The sequence below is a fragment of the Cetorhinus maximus genome, chromosome 4, assembly GCF_964194155.1.
Source record: "Cetorhinus maximus chromosome 4, sCetMax3.hap1.1, whole genome shotgun sequence".
NCBI lineage: Eukaryota > Metazoa > Chordata > Chondrichthyes > Lamniformes > Cetorhinidae > Cetorhinus > Cetorhinus maximus.
Genome location: NC_135882.1, coordinates 80,924,120 through 80,946,291, shown reverse-complemented (window position 1 = coordinate 80,946,291; position 22,172 = coordinate 80,924,120). Strand labels below are relative to the sequence as shown.

The following is a 22,172-nucleotide window of genomic DNA, read 5'->3' as shown; positions in this document are numbered from 1 at the left end:
TGGAAGTGATATGTTGAAAAACTTTCACCCAGAGGGTGTTTAGAGTCTGGAGTGAACTTCCTGAAAGGGTATTGGAGGCAGGTTTGATCAAGGTATTCAAAAGGGAATTGGACTGCTACCTGAAAAGAGAGAATATGCAAGGCTATGGGGATAAGGCAGGGGAGTGGGATTAGGTAAATTGCTCTTTCAGCAAGCTAGTGCAGACTCGATTGGCCGAATGGCTTCCTTCTGCATTCTAACAATTCCGTGATTCTGTGATTGAGATTGAACATAAGAAATAGAAGTAGGAGTGTGTCATATGGCCCCATGAGCCTGCTTCACCATTAATAAGATCATGGCTGATCTGATATTGGCCTCTGCTCCATTTTCCTGCCTGACCCCATAACTGTTGATTCCCCTATATTTCATGAATCTGCCTGAGTCTTGAATGGATTAAATGACTCAACTTCCATAACTTTTTGGGGAAGAGAATTCCAAAGATTCATGACCCTCAGAGAAAAGAAATTCCTTCTCATCTTAGATGGGCGAGCCCTTATTCTGAAATGATGTTCTAGATTGCCCAGCGAGGGAAAATACCCTGTCAACGTCAACCCTGTCAAGCCCCTTCAGAATCTTTTATCCTACAGTAAGATCACCTCTTATCCTTCCAAGACTCCTCAGACAGCACCTTCCAAACCCACGACCGCTACCATCTAGAAGGGCAAGGGCAGCAGACACGTGGGAACACCACCACCTGCAAGTACGTCTCCAAGCCACACACAATTCTGACTTGGAAATATGTCGCCATTCCTTCTCTGTAGCTGGGTCAAATCCTGGAACTCCTTCCCTAACAGCACTGTGGATGTACCTACACCACGTGGACTGCAGCGGTTCAAGAAGGCAGCTCACCACCACCTTCTCAAGGGCAATTAGGGATGGGCAATGAATGCTGGCCTAGCCAGCGACATCCACATCCCATGAATGAATATAAAAAAAAATTCCAATGAGTATAGATCCAACCTGTCTAACCATTCCTTATAGGACAACCCCTTCATCCCAGGAATCTACCTTGCGAATCCCCTGTGAACTGCCTCCAATGTAGGAATATTCCTACTTCAATAAGGAGACCAAAACTACATACTACTGTAGGTGTGGTTTCACCGATGTTCTGTGCAATTGAAGCACTACCCCACCCCCTTGCAATATAAGCCAACATTACATTTAGCTCAAAACAAAAACAGAATTACCTGGAAAAACTCAGCAGGTCTGGCAGCATCGGTGGAGAAGAAATCATTTAGCTTCCTAATTACTTGCTGTGTCTGCATGCTAAATTTTTGTTTAATCACACCCGTACCCCTGTGTACCGCCGTATTCTGTATTCTCTTCTTTAAGTGGCCACTTAAGGGCCTTAATTGGGGCTTCCCGTTCGAGGCCCAGCCCGCCCCACCGTAAAATCGCTACCAGATCAGGGTGGACAGGAACCTATAGGGAATCCCGTCCATGCAAGTTCGCGCTCCTCCTTTCCCTCCCCTACCCCAGCCTCAGAACCTGACTGTATGGAGCGTAAAATCCTGGCTTATGAACTTTTAAACTTGGGCTTTCCACACATTGTCAGAAAGCATTATTCCAATCACTAAAAATGCACAAAACCGTGGAGGAATTTTTAATCATTTTATTATACACACTAAAATGTATTTCCATTGATATCTGAGCTGCTTTCCATGGAGGTGATGCTCAAGTGTGCCTGTTATTTAAGAAGGGCAACGAATAGGACCTTGGTAGTTATAGGCCTGTGTGTTTAATACCAATTGTAGGTAGGTTGCTAAGTTTTTAAATTTGAATTGGATTTGAATTCTTACAACCTCGAGTGAAGTGGTTATTTGAAATTGGTAGTGTGGCTTTAGGAAAATTAGATCCTGCCTCACTAAACTGATTAAGTTCGTTCAGGAAATTACTCTCATATGGTGGAAGATTCTGTTGTTTCATATAATGACTTCCAAATGTTAAATTGTCCAAAATTGGTTCTTTGAGACAGATATTGCTGTACAAAATTCCAATCAGTTACATCAAGGATGTGGCTTGTTATCATTGGGGCCTTGTCACAAGTGGAGTTCTTCTAGGTTTCATGTTGAAACTGTTATAAAATTTTAATTCAAAATTTAGATAAGGCCATAAATAGAATGATTCTCCATGTCGCTGGTGACCTGCAGTTGGACACACAGGTTAGTAATTTAGACCAAATTAATAAATTGCCAGCTTAGACCAGTTAGTTGCAGTGTGGTAGATGCTTCTTAATGTGAACAAATGCAATGCCACGTATTTAGGGTTGAGAAACTCCAGGCAATTTTTATCCCCTGCCAGTTACTACAACAAGAAAGAGATCTGGGGGGCAGTTTTGATTCTACCACATAGCAAAGGAATTCAGGTTATGGAAAAGGTGCAGAGGAGGGTCACCAGAATGATACCTAGCTTAAGATTCTTGGGTATGAGAATAGGTTCCAAAGGTTAGGGCTATTTCCCTTTGAGAAATGCTAGCTTAGAGCAGGCATAATTGAAGATTTAAAATGAAAGGATTAGGCTGTATCCAGTTGATGCATTAAATGAGATGGTAGAACTGGACAGTATCTCTGTAAAACTTGTAGGCAGAGAATTAGGTTAGATGATAGGAAATTTCTATACAGAATATTACTTTTTGGAGCAGACTTTAGAAACATGCAGTATTAATTCACCACAGCTCTTTAAAAGGGAACTTGGAAGTTCCTGAGAAGAGGACATTTCTATTTGTAGACAGTTACAGCTGACTAGCAACTTGTTATGAGGAATTAAATGTTTCTGTGGTCTTCTAGAGTCATGCTTGTCTTTGGAAGTCAGAGAAGAATTTCCCAGAGATTTTCCTGAATTGGCTGCAGGATTTTCCTGTTTTTATTTAGCCTGTTCCACGAAATTCCATTGTTAGGATGTGGGTCAGTAGTGTAAGTGATTGCAGTATTGTTTGAATGGGGCAGGTATTTTGGGTCTGATGATCTTTTCCTGCCCCCCGTTTCATATGTTTGTTTAATGGTAAATGTTCATTTGGTAAAGGAATCTAGAGAAGGGCCCCGGAAGATTTTTGGAACCATTTATTTTTTCCTTCGTTCCTTAATTTCTTGTTTTGGTGTTTTTTTGTACGTCCTTAGTAAGAAGTACGTCATTGAACTTTATCTACCCAATGCTCTCATGGTTGATTTATACAATTCCTACAAATTCAGTTGTGATTTATGGTTTAAATTTTGTTCACATTTTTTCCATGTAACTCCTGTGTTCATATTGTGTCTGAGTTCATCATAATTGTTCTTGCTTTACTTCAATTTTTGTGAAGCAATTACATTTTCCTGTTTGAGCATACAATTGAACCAAAACTATAATTGAACTACTAAACCAAGGGATTTGCATACTGGAAGTCATGTATAAGATCATGACTGGAGCAGGAAACCAATAGCTACACATACTTATACCAGCTCGCTCGCTCGCTCGCTCACTCCCTCTCTCTCTCTCTCTCTCTCTGTGCATCTCAAAATCCCACATTAATCCAAAAAATCAGTGCAAATACTAGCAAGGAAGTGTCGCCAGTCACTTTTCTTGCTCTTGGAATTACCTTCAGTCCGTCAATGATTGAAACTCTGTTCCTTTAAAGAAACAGTTTAGAAATAATTTAAATGGGGAGCTAGCTATCATTTGTCTCCTCAATATATTGATTTTTTTCCCCCCACGATTATCTGGTTAGCTCTTGAACCTACTTATACTGTTGAGTCTATACCATTCCCTGTGCTTGTTATCTTTTTGTGTGAACTAGTTTTGCTGGGGTTTCTAATCTACTCCCATCTCCTAATGATGTACGCTAGTTTTGAAACTTTCATCAGTATAAGCAATTTATTCTGCTACGCTTTATCAATTCAAACACAATTTTAAAAACTTTTATTACGACATCTTGAAGTATCTTTATCAACAAGAATAAGCCTAACTTCCTTCACTGTCCTTGTAATCTGGACTCTGAAAGCCTTTTGGGATCTTTGTGACTCAAAATGTACCTTCCTGAAAGCAATAACACTGCTGTACCTGTTGCCATGTCATAAATCAATATTTCAGAAGGGGCCTAATCATGCTGTGCACAAAACAATATCACTCCTTTTGTTCCTTACTATGTCCTTGTACTTCTCAACATTACCTGCTTTTAACCTTACAGCCATCAAATCATTATCCATGTTTTCATCACCTGTAGCTGCTCTTTTCTTTAGTGTCCTACTCACCAACCACCTGGTCTCCACCTTCCCTAAACTGCAACTCATCCAAAGCTCTGCTTCCTGTTCTGTACCAAGTCCAGCTATCGCACATCGCCTTAGGTGACCTACACTGGTTCCCTTTACCCCAACATGTTGAATTGAAAATCCTCAACTACAAATCCCTCATCTCACTTTACCTCTGCAATCTCCTCCAGCCCTTTGTATCCTCTGACTGGTCACTCATCCATTCTCCGCTATAACATTGGCATTAGAGCCTTCAGACGTCTTGGTCCTTCCTTTTGGAACTTCCTCCCTAAATCTCGCTACTCCATCTTCAACAGCCTATCACTTTTAACCAAGCCATTGATCACTGCACCAGCCCCCAGGTTCAGCACCAGTTCCTGGTTTTCTCTGTGAATTGCCTACATTAATACTGTGATATAAATGCAAATTATTGTTATGCGACTCAATACCTTTTTAGATTTAGAGCAACCATGCTTTGAACTGGTATCTTCCACAAATAATTTCTTTCCTACTTTATTGCGACCTTGGTATAATTTTGTGCTATCGGCAGTCATCTGAGCAAAAGGAAGTAACTGCACTTAGAAGGCATCTTTCACATCCTCAGGATTTCCCAAATACTGTAGCTAGTGAATTACTTTCAAATGGTGATCATCACTGTTTTGAAAGCAAATGCAGTGCTAATTTACACAAAGCAATGTTCCAAGAATGGTAGTGAGATGAATGACAAGTTAAACTTTTTATTGAGGTGTTAATTGAAGGATAAATGTTCATCAGGGTACTCAGTGAAGTCCCATTCTTTGAACAGCATTGAGGAATCTTTTGCATCCACATGAGCAATTGGACAAACTCTTGGTTTAACATCCTATCAGAAAAAGCACTTCCAGCAATGCAGTACTTCCTCAAAATTGCACTGAATTAACAATCTAGATAACTTGCTCAAGTCATGCAGTGTGGCTTAAACCCACAACTTTGACTCACATTAGCATGCTACCACTGAGCCAAGAATGACATAGCTGTCGTTATTACTTATCTCTCTGCCTGCACACTGTTTTATCCCCAGTTTTTTTTTAAAAACAAAGTACATTATAGCTTTGTACATTGAATTGGGTACAGTAATTTTAAGCATTTCTGATGCTTCTGGTACAATGACAGATTTATTGCGCGAAAATACTTTTTGGGAAAAGGCTGCAGAACTGTGCATCTTATATGCTGAAAATTGCAGTAAATAATGCAATTTCCCCAAAGGTTTGAGGGAAAGGCCAATATAGTGCCTTTAAATGGCGACTTGATAGAAGTTTACAAAATTATGAGTGGCAAGTACAGAGTAGATAGAAGCTTTTTCCCAGGGTGAAAGAGTCAATTACTAGGGGACATAGTTTTCTCCTCTCACCTTAAATCTATAGAGGAGATGTGCGGGGCAAGTTTTTTACGCAGAGGGTAGTGAGTGTCTGGAATTCGCTGCCAGAGGAGGTGGTGGAAGCAGGTACGTTGGTGGTGTTTAAGAGGCAGCTTGACAAATACGTGAATAGGATGGGAATAGAGGGATACGGACCCCGGAAGTGCAAAATGTTTTCGTTGATGAGCAATATGATCGGAGCAGGCTTGGAGGGCTGAAGGGCCTTTTCCTGTGCTGTACTTTTCTTTGTTCTTTGTTTTGTTCTAAATGCTGATTTTATTCTCACAAGATTGTCTTCTATCTCCAACCTGTGAAGTTGGAATTTGAATTTCTTGTTCTTCCACAAACTTGAATATATTTCTGATCATTCTAAATGGGCAGTAATAATGTTAAACTCCTAACTTCACTAAATAGTATCTTGTGGCTCATTTATACTGCAGTCCTCAGACTGCAGTCTTTCTTTCAGTCAGGCACTTCCTCATTTATACCACATGACTGAAATTCCAATTCCCTGCCCAGCAAAGAGTTCTAAATATGCCTCTCCGCAGATGCTGTCAGACCTGCTGAGTTTTTCCAGGTATTTTTGTTTTTGTTTCGGATTTCCAGCATCTGCAGTTTTTTGCTTTTATCTCAATATGCATGGTTCCATGTGTGCAGAAATTTTATCCAGCAGCTAAAATTTAAATGGGTAGAAAGGTTAGGAAGATAATTTAAACATTTAAATTATAACATATATGTTAAAATGTCCAAGAGGTTCAAGAGACATCTTGGGTACTTTTTAATCCGTTTCCCTCTGATTAGAAGTTGCATATCAAACCCAAGCAGTGTGATACTGTCCTTCCAAGATGCCTAGTTAACATTGTATATTTGTAGTTTCAAAAAGATTTTGACAAGTGCCACACAATAAACTACATTTTAAGATACAGTTCCATGGCATTGGTGAGATACTGAAATATATGTGAGTTAATGAAAGCATTCATTTAAGGTTCATACATGACATATAATGCTCTATGGTATTTCCTAAGTGACCCAAGAAGACTAAAGTTTGGACAATCCTGAGTTAATCTGGTTTTAGTGTTGGATAAAAAATGCTGGCCAAGGAATTGGGAGAACTCCTTGCTGTTTGAGTAACGCTATGAGATCTTAAAATCCATTGAATGAGGCAAACAGAGACTCCAGTTTAACATCCAATTCCCTCAGTATGTCTTTGTTCGCATAGCTTTTGTACTCAAGTTCTAAAGTAGGACTTGAATTTACAAGGCCATGATTTAAAGTCTAGGGTGTTGCCAAACTGACACTTGACTAATCTTTGGGCTTTGTGTTGTAATACCAGAACTGAAATTGAGTTGTGTGCGATTTTCCTACACAGTTCAGTTTCTGCTGTGTGCTGCAAGTAGGTAAGACTCCTCGTATGTAGTGCAGAGTCTGAAAATGAAAAGTGTTTCAAGGTGCTATGTGAAGACAAAGTGAGAACATGCCTCCACGAGGAAGCAGAGAAAACAGGAGCAAAATTTATCATGTGCTGCTCTTGTCTGCTACTTAATGATGAGCTCAAGTGGTGTTGGCAGCCTGGAGGTAGTCTACCTTCTCATCTTGGGTACATAGACTGATGAGACTAGAAAAGTGAGTAAAACCCATAATATCTTTATTAGAAAGTAATGTCATTCCTCAGGAAAACCGAATTGATTGTTTATATTCAGAAAAATGAAAGTGCCTGCCTACAGCATGTAAGGACCTAATTCTCTGAGATTGCATCTTGGGTATTTGCAAGCTTGTTAAATCCAGAAAACCCTAGGCTTTGCATATTTTAGCTCTTATTATTGACCTATCTCTTTTCAAAAATTCAGAGATTAGTATTGTATTTAGGAGTTTTAAAAATACATGTACATGGTAGAATGAACCTCAAATGAATGAAGCCACTTTACAGTAAGAAATACATTGTTGACTATTGTACTGCTAAATTAATTTTCCACAGCAATGCACAGCCTCCCTATACTTAAAATGATGCACACCTGTTTTTTGTCATGGGCAAAATTTGTATTTTCTTACTGTCCGTGATCAGTGTGTTTTATATATGAGGTGTGTATTTTCTTACCCTCAGAGTGATTGCCCCAATTTAAATAATTCCAACAGCAGGCTTTTTTTTTGAGTTTTAAAATAAAGGTTATTTAATATCCCACACTTTCCCAGGAGGTTTACAATGTGACGTCTCACTCACTCACTCAACTCAATCACACTATCACTCACACAAAGATTAAATGCAGATGAAGAGAAGAACAGTATGATTACACAGTCTGCTCTCTTTCATGGCAGGTGTGTAGTTTCTTAGATGAGTTAATGCTTTTAGTTGAAATGAAGATCTTGTAAGCAGAAGTGTAAAGGAAACTTTTTTCTAATATTACAGTAGGATACTGAAGCAGGCTTATGGGGACTGTGTACATATGTTTGTGTGTGTGTGTTTAGTTTAATTAAACTGTGGACGGTCAGACTGCAATGTTTGAATCATCAAAAGGGGTTAGGTGTAAAACTGGCATTTGAAATGGAGATCAGTAAGCTAAAATGAAGTTTCAGCAGATACAGTGTGAATGGAATTTGCATTTTTAGATAATTTGAGAGGTTGTTTGATTTTCAAAGGGACATGATAAGATATTTACAACTGGCAAGATAAAGAAGGCAAAGTTATTAAGTTTATTTTTCCTGAAAGTGCTGACCATAATGACAATATGAAAGATTTTTATATTCTGGGAAAAGTAACTTGCAAAGAAAGGTTGGAAGAGTGGGATTTACAGATCAAAAGGGAGAACATATATTTAAAGAAAGATGGAAAGCTGTGCGTGGGAGTGGCTGTGAGAGGTCTTGAAAGGTGCACTCTGTGAAACAGACCTGTGGGGAAAACACCTCTAGCCACTCCGGAAAAGCTTGCTGTTCCAGTAACCAAGGTTGTGTGAAAAAGCCTTTGGAGTTACATTGTCCAGTGAGAGGGAGAAAGAAGCTGTGAAATACCTCTCTTACTGCAACAGTGGGTGCTTGTAGTAATATTACTGGATGTTTTACAGATTAAAAATCTATTTGGACTGTTGCCTGAAAGGGGTGTGTAGCTGGGAGCCTAGTTAAGTAGAAACCTTGTGAGAATTGTTATAAGACTAAATGTAACTCTAGTCTTGTGTGTTTGTTTTCTTTTCTTTTGTTAATAAATGTTTTAATTTAATCTTTAAAATCTCTAAAGGCGGTAGTGGACTCATTACTTCTGACTTCAGTGCACAAACCTACTTGTAATAGATACAAATTGAAAAATTGTTGTGATGGTATGGCCAAGTTTCCCTTTGGGATTTGGTCAGCCTTGGCAAATACCACCTGCCATATCATAACAGAAGATTCTCAGTGAGCTGTGCGGCTTCTTGTATTTGAATTTCCAGTAGGTTGGTTCTAAGGTGAACTTGAAGTTAGAACAGGTTAGGGAGAGTCCTCCTCCCACTTTCACGGTATTGCTGTTTATTACCTTGGCTGCCTAGTTGAGGTGCAGCTGGTTTGATGGCTGTTGATAGATTCGGATGGAACTCTGTCTCTACAAGTAGCTTTTACTGTTTTAAAATGTTATGATATGGCATGTGGTATTTGCCAGGCTGACCAAACCCACAGGGGAAACCTGGTCACACTATCACAACAGTTTTGCAATTTGTATTTATTACGAGATGGTTTGTGTACTGATTTCAGAAGTAATGAGTCCACTAACACTTTGAGATTTTAACAATTAAATTAAATCATTTATTAACAAAAAAAATTAAATACATACATAACATTACAGTTACACCATTACTGAATATTATAATAAATCCCAAAATTCCAAATTAACCTGACTCCCAACTACACACTTCCTTTAAGGCAACAGTCCAAAAATAGATTTTAAATTTAGTTGGGCAATCTAGCAAGATTACCACGCACTCACTCGACAGTGGAATTCCAAAGTTTTAACACAACTTTGTTACTGGAACAGCAGACTCATGCAAAGTGGCTAGAGGCTGTTTCCCCAAGTCTGTGTCACATGGCGTATCTTTTAGATCTTACATGGCCAGCCCCTCACAGCCTTCCATCCTTCTTTAAATATATTTCTTCCTCCTTAACCTGTAAACCCCATATGTCTTTGGAATTTACTTTTACCATATCCATAATGACCTTTTCCTTCTGGGAAAAATAAACATCATAACCTTGCCTTATTTATTCTGTCAGTTGTAAAACTTTATAATGTTTCTTTGAAAACCAAACAACACCCACTTATCCTAACATGCAAATTTCATTCACACCCTATCTGCTGAGACCTTTACCTTAGCTCACTCATCAGCATTTCAAAGACCATTTTTAAAACCAACTCTTATGATAATTTCAACCTTGCAGCCTATCTGACTCTTAATTGAATTAAACCAGCCAACACACAAGCATACTTTACAATATTCCACAACACTATTATGAAAAATATGATAGTTTCGTGACAAAAAGCAGGAAGAAAACATGGCTGTGACCATCATGTGACTTGTACAAGTTCAAAGCTCTTTCTCCAAAGAAAAGGTGGTGTGCTAATTACATATTCTGTGTTGTCATTTGACACTTTGAAATTCATCCTGTAAAGTTTGGATTTGGGGCCATCATAATACAATGAAAGGTCCGCGGGATCCATTTCATCTTCATCTAGTACAAATTGAGTTTCGATGTTTTGTCTGTCCATGATGAAACAGAAAGAAGAATCAGCTGGAATGCTATAGTTTTTGTTGATGGTCCATCCTTAAATAAAGGGATTGTGAATTTCCCATTTGGTGTGAATGTTCATATTTAATAAAATATTTGTTTGAGACTTCGGTCTGTCTGGCTAAGAGTGCTAAAGATCACATGATTTGCAATGGCCATTTTAATTGTTTGTGTTCAAAATTTTAAAGTGTTGTCTGAAAGTTCATAATATACTGGAGCATGACATCCACAATACCCTCATGTGATGTTTCTCCCATTCTGACCTAGGGTATTGAATCAATGCTTTCTCATTGTTAAGCTTCCTGACTCCTTTTCAGGATGCAATATAAAGAAAGAAGACTCATCTCCAGCAGTAACGTGGGGAGCAAGGTCTGGCAGGCTGATTGGATTCAGTAAAACCTACTTTGATTAGAATTAAACTAAATTTTTGCCAAACTTTTCATAACATGGCACAGTACATATTGGACCCCATGTAAACATTGTTATTGCTTTATGCCCCCATTGCAGCGGAAGACTTGATTCTTGGAGTGCAGAGATGTGTGTGATGATCAGTGCTTTAGAACCGGAAAATCTATGCAGAGAAAGGCTTTATTCATCTTGTGGAGAAGGCTTTTATGGAGACATCCACCAAGTCTATATTCTCACCCAAGAAACGAGAGATTTTCTCTTGTCACTCTATTGCATAATTGCTCTTGGGTTATCCAGTATCGCTCAAACAGAGCATCACGATTTGTTTCAAGCTACTTTTTGCACTTGCTATTCTGGTTAGTAGTATTGCTGATGCTTCATCGCTCTGTGATACAGGGTAGTACAAACTTCAGTCTATCTGATTTCTCCAAATAATAACAATGAACAATGTGAATTCCTAACTTAATCTGTTAGGTCCAGGCTTTGTGCCTTCTCTGTAAATGAAGGAACATTTTTTTTCTGGTTTGCATTTGTCTAAATGCTTAGTTACAGATGATTGTTTTTCGAAACATCTACCAATCAGGAATGAAATGGTGTGTGACCAGGCTCGAGAAGACCCCAAAAAAAGGCAAGGAGAGGAAGTGAACAACAGTTCACTTGTTTGCAACAGTTTCCAATTTAAAATGTTTAAATGGTGGTTTTTGTTGTTTTTCATACTTCAACGTGGTTTATAGGCAATGCATTGCTTCCAAAATGTTGGCATTGTTATGTAGGCTCAAGCAGCAATCAATTTGAACACAGTATTCAACATTGCTTTAGAAGGGGATGATTTGGTCAAAGCAACCAATGTGGTTTTGTTGAGAAAGTGATAACTCAATTTAACTATGGTAAACTTTACAGTAAGATAGTAACTATACATAAAAACAAAAGTACTTCATTGGCTGTAAAGCATTCTGGGATGTCTTGATATGGTGAAATGCAAGTTGTTCCTTTTCTTCCTTTCCTTCCTCCTTCCTTCATCATTTCCTTTCCTTTGTTCTGCAACATGGTGTATTTAGTTTTCAAAAAGGTATTTGTTAAAATAATATACAAAGCTGTATTAACATCAAAGTTTTGGGAAAGAAGTACTGAGTTGGTGCCCCAGGGCTCAATGTGGAACGACTGCTACCATCCAACATCAATGACTTGGATTCAGAAATTCAATGTAAACTGGTTAAATTTGCAGATGCTACCAAACTAGGAGTTGTAGTGGAATTAAAGGAGATAGCCCAGAAACTGCAAAATGAGTGAAACAAAATATATAAGTGGGCTGAATAGTGGGAGATAAAATTTATTGCAGTCAAACATATAAAGTATTGCTCATAGGATAGAAAAATTGATGCATTCGCAAATGGTGTTGAAATAGATTTGGGTAAAGTTGAAAGAGGAGTCTAAGATAACACACAACATACAAATAATCAATGCAGAACAGCAATCAACAGAACTAATTGAAATTTGAACTACATAGTTAAAACAATAGAATGAAAGTCAGAGGAAGTCTTGATCGTGATGTACAGTGCCCCGTTTAAACTGCACTTTGTGTATTGTGTCCAGTTGCAATCACCAAGAAACAAGGGAACCTTTCAGCTACTGAAGGCAGTGCGGAGGAGAGTCACAAGGCTGATCTTCAGTGTTGAGATTTGACTTATGAAGCAAGACTGGTGAGTCTTGAGCTTTTTCAGCCTGTAGTGACATTGCAAATGTTTTGGTGCTAAAAATTCAGCTGGAATACTTCAAATTAAATCGGAAGTAGGCCAAGGAGAGACAGTTTCAAAAATTAAAAGTAATAGGACTGGTATCAGGAAGTAGTTCTTCATGCAACGAACAATCAATACTTGGGATAGTAGAGGTGAAAACCCTAGAATCATTTAAGTAGTTTGATGTAGCAATGGTGGACGTTAGGGTTGTTCTGATGGATGAGTTAAAATGGATCAAATGGTCTTCCTGCTCTGTATGTATTATGTGATCTTCTGATCAGCCTCTTGATCTGTCTACTTTCAAATTCCTTATCTCATCATCCATATCAATGCTACTTATCAAAGCTCCAGAGTCCAAGCATTTTTAATTAGTTTTAGAGACTGGTCGTAATTGACATACTAATAGATTGATCTAACAATAACTGTTTCTTACAGGTAATGGAAAAACCACTATAAATGTTTGAGATATGAGGAGTTTGTCTTCCTATTCTCTGAGGAAGCTTGAGTAATTTTGAAATAAATGTCTGACTTTTTGTGTTGAAACAGACATTTCCCTTAATTATGGGTCTCCTAAGTTTTTAGATTTTAGAAACTTGTGAAGAGTTACTCAGCATCAATATTAAGACAACGTTCCATTATGAGTTACAGATATGTAGCATTGTACTGACCAAGGGAAGAACCTGGTGACATAAGTTGCTGACCATGTATGCAAGATGTAGCCTGTCCTAATAAGATCAGCTATTTTTCAGTTATCAAATGCTTTAAATTGTTGAGCTCAATTTCTTTATTTTTGCAGTTGCCCAACTCTCAATATCTTGGACATTTAATAAGATTTACAGAATCTATCTGTAACTCAGAACATAATTGTGTTTCTCCATCAACTGAGCATTTCACAAGGTCTGACTTGAGTAGTTGGAACAAGCAAAGGTAATAAACATTTCCTCGACGTATAACGAGAAAGCTACAAGTATAGTGGTTTCTAAATTCCAATGCCTTCATTGGGAATAGTGTACTACATGTTGATTTTCCTTTGAAATCTAAAAAATGTAATGTGTTAATGGGGTTTACCGTAGTACTTCACTTTTTTGCTAAGTATTTTTAATAACTGGTATTTCTGTTTTTAATTGTGGGTGTGCTGCTTTGTCAAATTTTGGAATGATGAACTTTCTTTTTGTATCTTCAGGGGACAGAGATGTTGCTATGAAAGGGCAATTGACCCTTCAATTTATAAATAAAATAATGGAAGGAGAGGACTGAGTAAAATGCTGTAATTTATTTGAGATAATGCCAAGAAACCATGTTAGCTATGCTCACGTGATTTATTGATGTCATCTGCCAAGAGAAGTTTTTCTCTGTTCAGGTACCATGCCCTAAGAGGACATTGGTGACCATGGACCTACATGTTAATCTTGCTCCAGACTCGTGGATCATTCTCATTAGTAGTACGTTCATCCAGTTTGCGAGACTCTTTTAAAAATATCATTCTTTATCTACCTCAAACTCTTTTACCATCAATCTTTCCCACCAGCGTCAGACTTCCTAAATCATGATTTCTTATTACATGCCCAAGAAATTCCAACCGTCTCTTCCTGATCTTGGTCAGCAGAGTTCTTGTGGTCTCAGATTTTACCAGCACCTCTTCATTGGTAGTAAAACTTGTCGAAGATGTCTTTGATATTCGCCTCAAAAACCACAACTCTGCAGCCTCAATTCTTCTCTGCATTGTTTCACTGATCATCCAACACTTGCTTCCTTATGTCAAAATTGGTGAGATGTAGCATTCCAGGATTCTCAGCTTTGTTTTCATGGCTAATTTTGAGTTGATCATAATCTTTTTCATTTTTTGAAATGCCTCTTTGGTAATTCCAATCCTTCGTCATCTTTCTTGGTTGCGCTTTCTGTTTGATGTTAACATACTTCCGAGGTAACAAAATTTGCCTACATGTTTGATCTTTTCATTCTCCACTGTGATCTTGCATTCTGGTATGATTTTCTTTTTGGACACTACTATACATATTATTTTCTTACAATTTATGCTCAGCCCTTTCTTCTCACTTTCACCTCACTACTCTGTCAAAATCTTTTGCAGTTTTTCTTAGAGTCCATAAGACCATAAGACGTAGGAGAAGAAGTAGGCCATTTGGCCCATCAAGCCTGCTCTGTCATTCGATGAGACCATGGCTAATCTGATAATCCTCAATTCACTTTCCTGCCTTTTCCCCATAACCCTTGATTCCCTTATTGATTAAAAATCTGTATCTCAGCCTTGAATATACTTAACAACCCAGCCTCTACAGCCCTCTGCGGTAAAGAATCCCACAGATTGACTACCCTTTGAGAGAAGCAATTCCTCCTAATCTCTGTCTTAAATGGGTGCCCCCAATGCCTTCATTGGGAATAGTGTCCTACATGTTGATGCCCTCTGATCCTAGACTCTCCCACAAGGGGAAACAACCTCTCAGCATCTACCCTGTCAAGCCCCCTAAGAATCTTATATGTTTCAATAAGGTTGCCTTTCATTCTTCTAAACTCCAATGAGGCCCAACCTGCTCAACTTCTCCACATAAGAAAATCCCTCCATTCCTGGGATCTAGTGAACCTTTTCTGGACTGCCTCCAACGCCAGTATATCTTGCTTTAGATAAGGGGACCAAAATTGTTCACAGTATTCTAGGTGTGGCCTAACTTGTGCCTTGTACAGTTTTAGCAAGACTTCCCTATTTTTATACTCCATTCCCTTTGAAATAAAGGCCAACATTCCATTCTTCCCTATTACCTGTTGAACTTGTATGTTAGCTTTTTGAGATTCATGCACAAGGACTCCCAAATCCCTCTGTGCTGCAGCCATCTGCAGTCTTTCTCCATTTGAATAATATTCAGCTCTTCTATTCTTCCTGCCAAAGTGCACACCTTATATTTTCTCACATTATATTCCATCTGCCAAGTTTTTGCCCACTCACTTAACCTGTCCATATCCCTTTACAGACTCCTTGTGTCATCCTCATTGCTTGTCTTACCATCTATTTTTGTGTCATCTGCAAACTTGGCGATAGTACATTCACTTCCCTCACTAAGTCTTAATATATATTGTAAATAATTGTGGCTCCAGCACTGATCCCTGTGGCACTCCACTAGCTACAGCTTGCCATCCCAAAAATGCCCCCCTTATCCAAACTCTCAGTCTTCTATTAGTTGGCCAATCCTCTATGCATGCTAATATACTACCCTCAACACCATGGGCTCTTCTCTTATTCAGTAGCCTTATGTGCAGTACCTTATTGAACGCCTTTTGGAAATCCAAATATATTACATCTGCTGGTTCCCCCTTATCTATCCTGCTTGTTACCACATCAAAGAATTCTAATAAATTTGTTAGGGATGATTTCCCCTTCATGAAGCCATGCTGACTCTGCTTGGTTAGATTATGTCGGCAATAAGAACAGTGTCATTGGCTATCTTACATTATTAAAGTTGTAACCGCCAACTAATAGACAAGTATAGCCTTGAAATTACTTAATTTTAAAATAATAAATAAAATTTTTTGCTTGGCTTCATAACATCTTGTTGATAGATATTTAAAATAAAAGATTGATATAAGTAGATTGACCTGAATTCTTCTAGTTCATTTGGCAGCACTGGTGTTGTGGCTACCCATTTTTCTTAACTTTTATGTATTATATTTTGACTGGTAGGGCATTTGCACGGTTTCGAAACATGGCTTTCTTCATTGTGAATGCCAATTGTGCTGTTGTGATTGGTCATTGAGTTTGAGAAGAACAGATATTTTGTTAACTGGTTATGGGCTATTCAATAAATGGAACTGTCACCTCCATTTAGTGCCATGGAAATTAATGATATGAAATTTGTGAATACTCTTTTAAAAATAGTTTATCATATTTACCTGCAAACTAATCATGTAGCATCATTGAATTTGGAAACCATGAAGAAGGATTGATATGACTCAATCATTCTTGCAGATAGATGTGGGAAATGGTAGGTTGTGAAGAAGAAAATTGTATTGACAGATTTAATCTTTTGTACTTTCTAATATTTAGAAATCTTCACTTTTCTTATTTAAATATGCAGTTTACAGTTTTGTGATATTTTAATTTTTTATTCATTCATGGGATGTAGACATCGCTGGCTAGGCCAGCATTTATTGCCCATCCCTAATTGCCCTTGAGAAGGTGGTGGTGAGCTACCTTCTTGAACCGTTGCAGTCCATGTGGTGTAGGTACACCCACAGTGCTGGGAGTTCCAGGATTTTGACCCAGCGATAGTGAAGGAATGTTGATACATTTCCTAGTCAGGACAGTGTGTGGTTTGGGGGGGATATTGCAGGTGGTGGCGTTCCCATGTGTCTGCTGCCCTTGTCCTTCTAGATTGTAGCGACCCTGGCTTTTGAAGGTGCTGTCTAAGGAGGTTTGGTGATGGTACAGACTTCTCCACTATGTGTCAGCGGTGGAGGGAGTGAATGTTTGTGGATGTGGTGCCAATCAAGCAGACTGTTTTGTCCTGGATGCTGTCAAGCTTCTTGAGTGTTGCTGGAGCTGCACTCACCCAGGCTGCTTTTGCCAATGACAGCTTGCATTTGTATAACGTCTTTATGTAGTAAAACATCCCAGGATGAATATCAGACAAAAATTGACACCTGTCCTCATGTTTCCACCCATGGACCGATGTCCAAAAGCGGTTCGAAGAGGTTTTAATGAAGATCTTAAAGGAGAAGAGAGAGATGGAGACTTGTGGAGGAAATTCCTGAGATTAGGGCCTAGATGACTAAAGATATGGCCACCAATTTTGAGATGAAGGATGTTGGGGATAAACAAGAGGCCTGAGTTGAAGGAATGTAGCGTTCTGTGGGTTGTAGGATTGGAAGAAGTATATAGTTGGGGAGGGGTGAGGCCATGAAGGGATTTAAACACAAGGATGAGAATTTTAATTTGGGTGCATTGGTGGACTGGGAGCCAATATAGGTCAGTGAGCGCATAGATGATCAGTGAATAGAACTTGCTGTGACTTAGGATATGGGCACTAGAGTTGGGATGAGGTTTAGTAAGGAAGATGGGAAGCTTGCCAGGAAAACATTGGAATAGTCCAGGCAGGAGTTAACAAAAGTATGGATGAGGGTTTAAGCAGCAGATGGATTGAGATAGGGTACAGGTGGATGGAGGTGAAGCAAGTATTGGTATTGATCAAGTTATGGGGTCAGAAAATCATCTCTGGGTCAGATAGTATGAAAAGATTGCAAACAATCTTGATCAGCATGAGATGGTGACCAGGAAGGGGAGTGGAATTGGTGATTAGGGTACGGGGTTTGTGGTGGAACTGAAGACAGTTAGAGGAAATTTTTATTCATCCAGATCTGGATGTTGGCCAAGTAGTTTGATAACCAGAGGCAGGGGAGGGCTTGAAAGGAGTGATGGTGAGGTAAAGCTGGGTATCATAAGCATACATTTGGAACCTGACAGCCTGTCTCCAGATGATTCTGGGAGGCAGCATGCAGATGAGAATCAGGAGTTGACCAAGGATAAATCCTTAGGGACTCCAGGGGTAATAGTGTGAGGTCAGGAAGGTAATCCATTTCAGCGAATTCTCTGGCTACAATTGGACAAGTAAGCATGGAACCAGGTCAGGGCACTCCCACTAAGCTAGACAATGGAGGGGTTAGTGCGGTCAACCATATCGAAAGCTGCAGAGAGATTGAGAGGATGTCATTTCAGTGCAATGGCAGGGGCAGAACAACAATCTGTACCCATATTATGTCCTTAGTCTAGTAATACATCTCACGCACCTCGCAGGATCGTTATAAAGCAAAACATTCAAATGCATGAAAGTGTGACATTGTGATACTCGCCTGCTAGGTACCTACTAAACATGCCAGAAAAGGTTAGGGTTTGGTGTTCAAGTGTAAGTAAATTTTTAATGGTGCCATGTGCTAGCGAGATTAGAAATAGAAAGACAGGGAGGATCAATGTGTGGCTTGAGGCATGGTGCAGGAGGGAGGGCTTCTGACCTTTGGGACTAGTTCTTGGGCAGAAGACTCTATTCAAAAGGGACAGATTGCACCCCAACAGGATTGAGACCAATGGCCAGGTGGGGGTCATCACTAGTATGGTTGGGGAATGTTTAATCTAAATTGGCAGTGGGTGGGCACCAGCATATAGAAGTTGAAAAGAGGAATAAGGTGTATAAAGTGAGTGTTGGACAGTACTAGAGAAGGGAGTTGTTCCATGTTAGTTAGGAGTGGACTAAGAAGGAAGCTGAGGAATGCAAAGACAGCAATACAATGCATGTATGTAAATGCAAAAGTGTGGTGAATAAGTTTGAGGAGCTACAAGCACAAATAGCTGTGTGGGAATATGATGTAACAGTAATTACAGAAACATGACTTAAAAATGATGGGGACTGGGAGCTAAACATTCGAGGATATGTTCGGATAAGTTAGAGAAGGTAAAAGGGAGGTGGGCTGGCAGTACTGATTAAGGAAGACGTAGTGTTGGAAAGAGGGGATGTCTTTGAGGGAGCAAGGAGAATATTCATTCCGTTAAGGTTGCTACGAGATCTGAATGACCTTATCCTGGAGTGGTGGCTGGGAACTACAGATTGTATGACAATAAGTTGCTCCTCAAAAGCCCACAAAAAATCAATGGGCAGCTGCAAACTTAATGAAAAGAGAGCCCTACTTGCTCATTGCTGACTGAAAAATCTAGGAAATGATTAAATGATGAAAACATGTGGTTGGACAAATCTACAATAAAAATACACAGGTTGTGTCACCAGACTGTTTGTTTTGATTGGTCTATTGGTTGGTTTATTTGGTTGGCTTGGAGGAAGGGTGGTGGGGGCAGTGAATGCATGGGAAGTGTGCAATAAGAGATGGGGATGGGAGGAATGGAATTTGGGATAGGATGGCATAGGAAGAAGGGGTGGGATGGTGAATGGGATGGGAATGATAGAGGGTTGAAAGGAATAGGATTGGTTTGGCATAGGAAGGAAGGACTGGGATGGGGATTTAGAGAAACACTTGCAATAAAGATGCTAATTTCATCATAAATGTTTCTCAAGGCAGAAAGGAATGTGGGGGTAGTGGTGGCATGACAGGGTGGGGAGTGTCATAAGAGGGTGGGTTGGGGGAATGCACAGGAGGTGTGGGATGGGGATGGGATCACATGGAAGGAATTGAATGGGAGGTGGGAATGGCATAGGAAGAAAGGGTAAGATAGTGAATGGGATGGGGTTGATAGATGAAAAGAATGGGATGGGCGTGGAATAGGAAGGATTGAATGGGATGGGGATTTAAAGAAGTACTATTTCAATAAAATTACTAATTGCACCACAATTGCTACTTACCTCATTTGCATTCACACAAGAAAATTTTATTCTGTTTAAGAAAGTTCTTTTTAAATAAAATTTCAAATAATAATGTAGATAAATGGCTTGCATTGGAAAACATGTTAAAACTAAAATAACAAGTGAGGGGAAAAACAACTGACAGACTTGTGAAGCGGAAGTTCGTCGAACTTTTGAGTATTAAAACAGAGTGAAGAACTAAACGTTCTAGCCAGGAATTTTCAAAAAATGTTGAAGGGCTTTGGCTTGTTATGTCCCCTAACAATTAAGATGAAACACCCCCCCCAAAATTGATAATTATTTAGAAACCCTAAAAATCTTATATTTCTAAAAATGTCAATCTTCTATTCTGAAAATCTTGATGAACCACAGAACTAATCATATGAGCTTAAAATTACATTTATCATTACAAGGACCTAAAGCTGTGCTTTTATTCTGCTTTGTTGTATAATGAGTTAATATTTGCTGTGTGCTTGTTGATGAAAAATCACATGGAATTGTATCTGTTTACCACTCTGTGACAATCTGCATTCTTCTAATTTGTGTGTTTTTTTGGCTACAATGTAGTTACTCATCATCTAGCAAATTACTATTTAAATGCCATTTGCTGCTGCTCTTCCATTGTAGATGAGTTTTTTATTTAAAGAATCCCACTTTAACATTCAGCTCTGGAGGAAGCATGCTGAAAAAATTGAATTACAATGTAACGACTTTCTGATTTTTCAGAGGCTTTTTTAATTATCCAGCATAATAGAAAGTCGACGTACCTTTTCCCAGCTGGAGCAGTGACGAGACCTTGCTAATAGAACTAGCAAAATAGATTTTGATTTCAGCTTAATTTATTTTATCCTAATGAAGCCTGTATCTGTACTTTACTAATGTGAATACTTATGCTGCAATAATATTCAGTTAATGTTTTTAAATAGCTAAGAATTTAATGGAAAACTTACCTCTGTGTGGTGAATGCAAAATAGTATATTGTTACTATTTATTCCTTTTTTATTTAAATGTGACATCAACACAAGAATTTGTATGTGTTTATGTTGAACTGATCCAAAGAGGGGAGGACAGAAAAGTGAAGTACAAATTTGAGCAGAAAAAGGGAGAAAGTAAAATGAGGACTAAGTAAAGATGTTTTAACATACAAGAGGCAGAAATTTCTCCACTTGGGGTTGTGAATCTTTGGAATTCTGTATCTAAGAGGATTTGGATGTTCCATTGTTAAGTATATTTAAGGCTGAGAAAGATTTTTGGTCTTTAGGGGAATTAAGGGATGCGGGGAACAGGTGGGAAAGTGAAAGTGAGCCCAAAGATCAGCCATAATCATATTGAATGGCGGAGGAGGCTCAAGTGTCTGTATGGCCCATTCATGCTCCTATTTCTTCTGTTCTTATGTCATTAACCAGCCTTTTTTATGGACTGCTGATGGTCTCACTTATTTGTGTGTTTTTCTCATTTTCCTCCTTTGACCTCTGATGATCTATTCAATGTCCTTGTGCATCACTCCTATAGTACTACTTCCCAGTTAACTGATAGGAGGGATACTTCATTAAGGTGCACTTATTCCTGCAATGGGCATTGCCTATAAATCTATCTGAACTACCAATGTTTTCCTAGAATTTGGTAATGAATACCTGATCCTCATGCATACTCTTGCCTTCTAGACAGAAGTTTAGCATTCTATTGTTAAAAATGCTATGCCAAAATAACCAGTTGTATGTGTTCAATACTTCTGATGAAGATCTAGCTTTTTTATTTGGAAAGGTTACTCAACTGATTGGATTTTAAGCTTTTTTCTTTTTTTTAACGCAGCTTTACACTTAGGATCAGCCTTATTTCTCTTCCTATTCCTCCCAATGTATCACTGTGTTGTGGGGTCAAGAACCAAACACAGTATTCCAAGTGTCCTTTGACCAGTGTGTTGCGAAGCCTTAGCAAAAATTTTCGTTGACTTGAAAATATTAAATATCATAGCATTTGATTTAAATTCGTTTAAATTTACTTTATCACAATATTTAGACATGAAAAAGGACTTGGATATAATTGTTAAACTGTTCACATTCAAAGTCTCCCTATGCTAATTGAGTTACAACCTCCTTTCACAATACATTTCTGAGACTTTTTAAAACAAAAGCAAATTGATATTTATTTGCTTAAATTATAATGTTTGTTACACTGGTAGGAAAATGTAATCAAAATTATATAAATCAGGACTGTACATTTTAACATCTAAAATGACAACAACGCCTTAATAAATTGTCAGCTACTCGGAGTTGCA

At 38.6% G+C, this 22,172-nt stretch overlaps 1 protein-coding gene across 3 annotated transcripts in view; it reads left to right on the top strand.

Annotated features, from left to right (window-relative positions):
* Positions 1-22,172, top strand: part of sgk3 (serum/glucocorticoid regulated kinase family member 3) — a 149,657-nt gene that overhangs the window by 9,292 nt on the left and 118,193 nt on the right. Inside the window, exons 2-3 of one of the 3 annotated variants that reach the window (XM_078540392.1) lie at positions 12,400-12,506; positions 13,339-13,469. The exons of 1 other annotated variant lie outside the window; for it this stretch is intronic. The gene's annotated coding sequence lies outside the window, so the exon portion shown is untranslated. The remainder of the gene's footprint in view (positions 1-12,399; positions 12,507-13,338; positions 13,470-22,172) is intronic. One more of the 3 variants, XM_078540393.1, reaches the window with a different exon arrangement.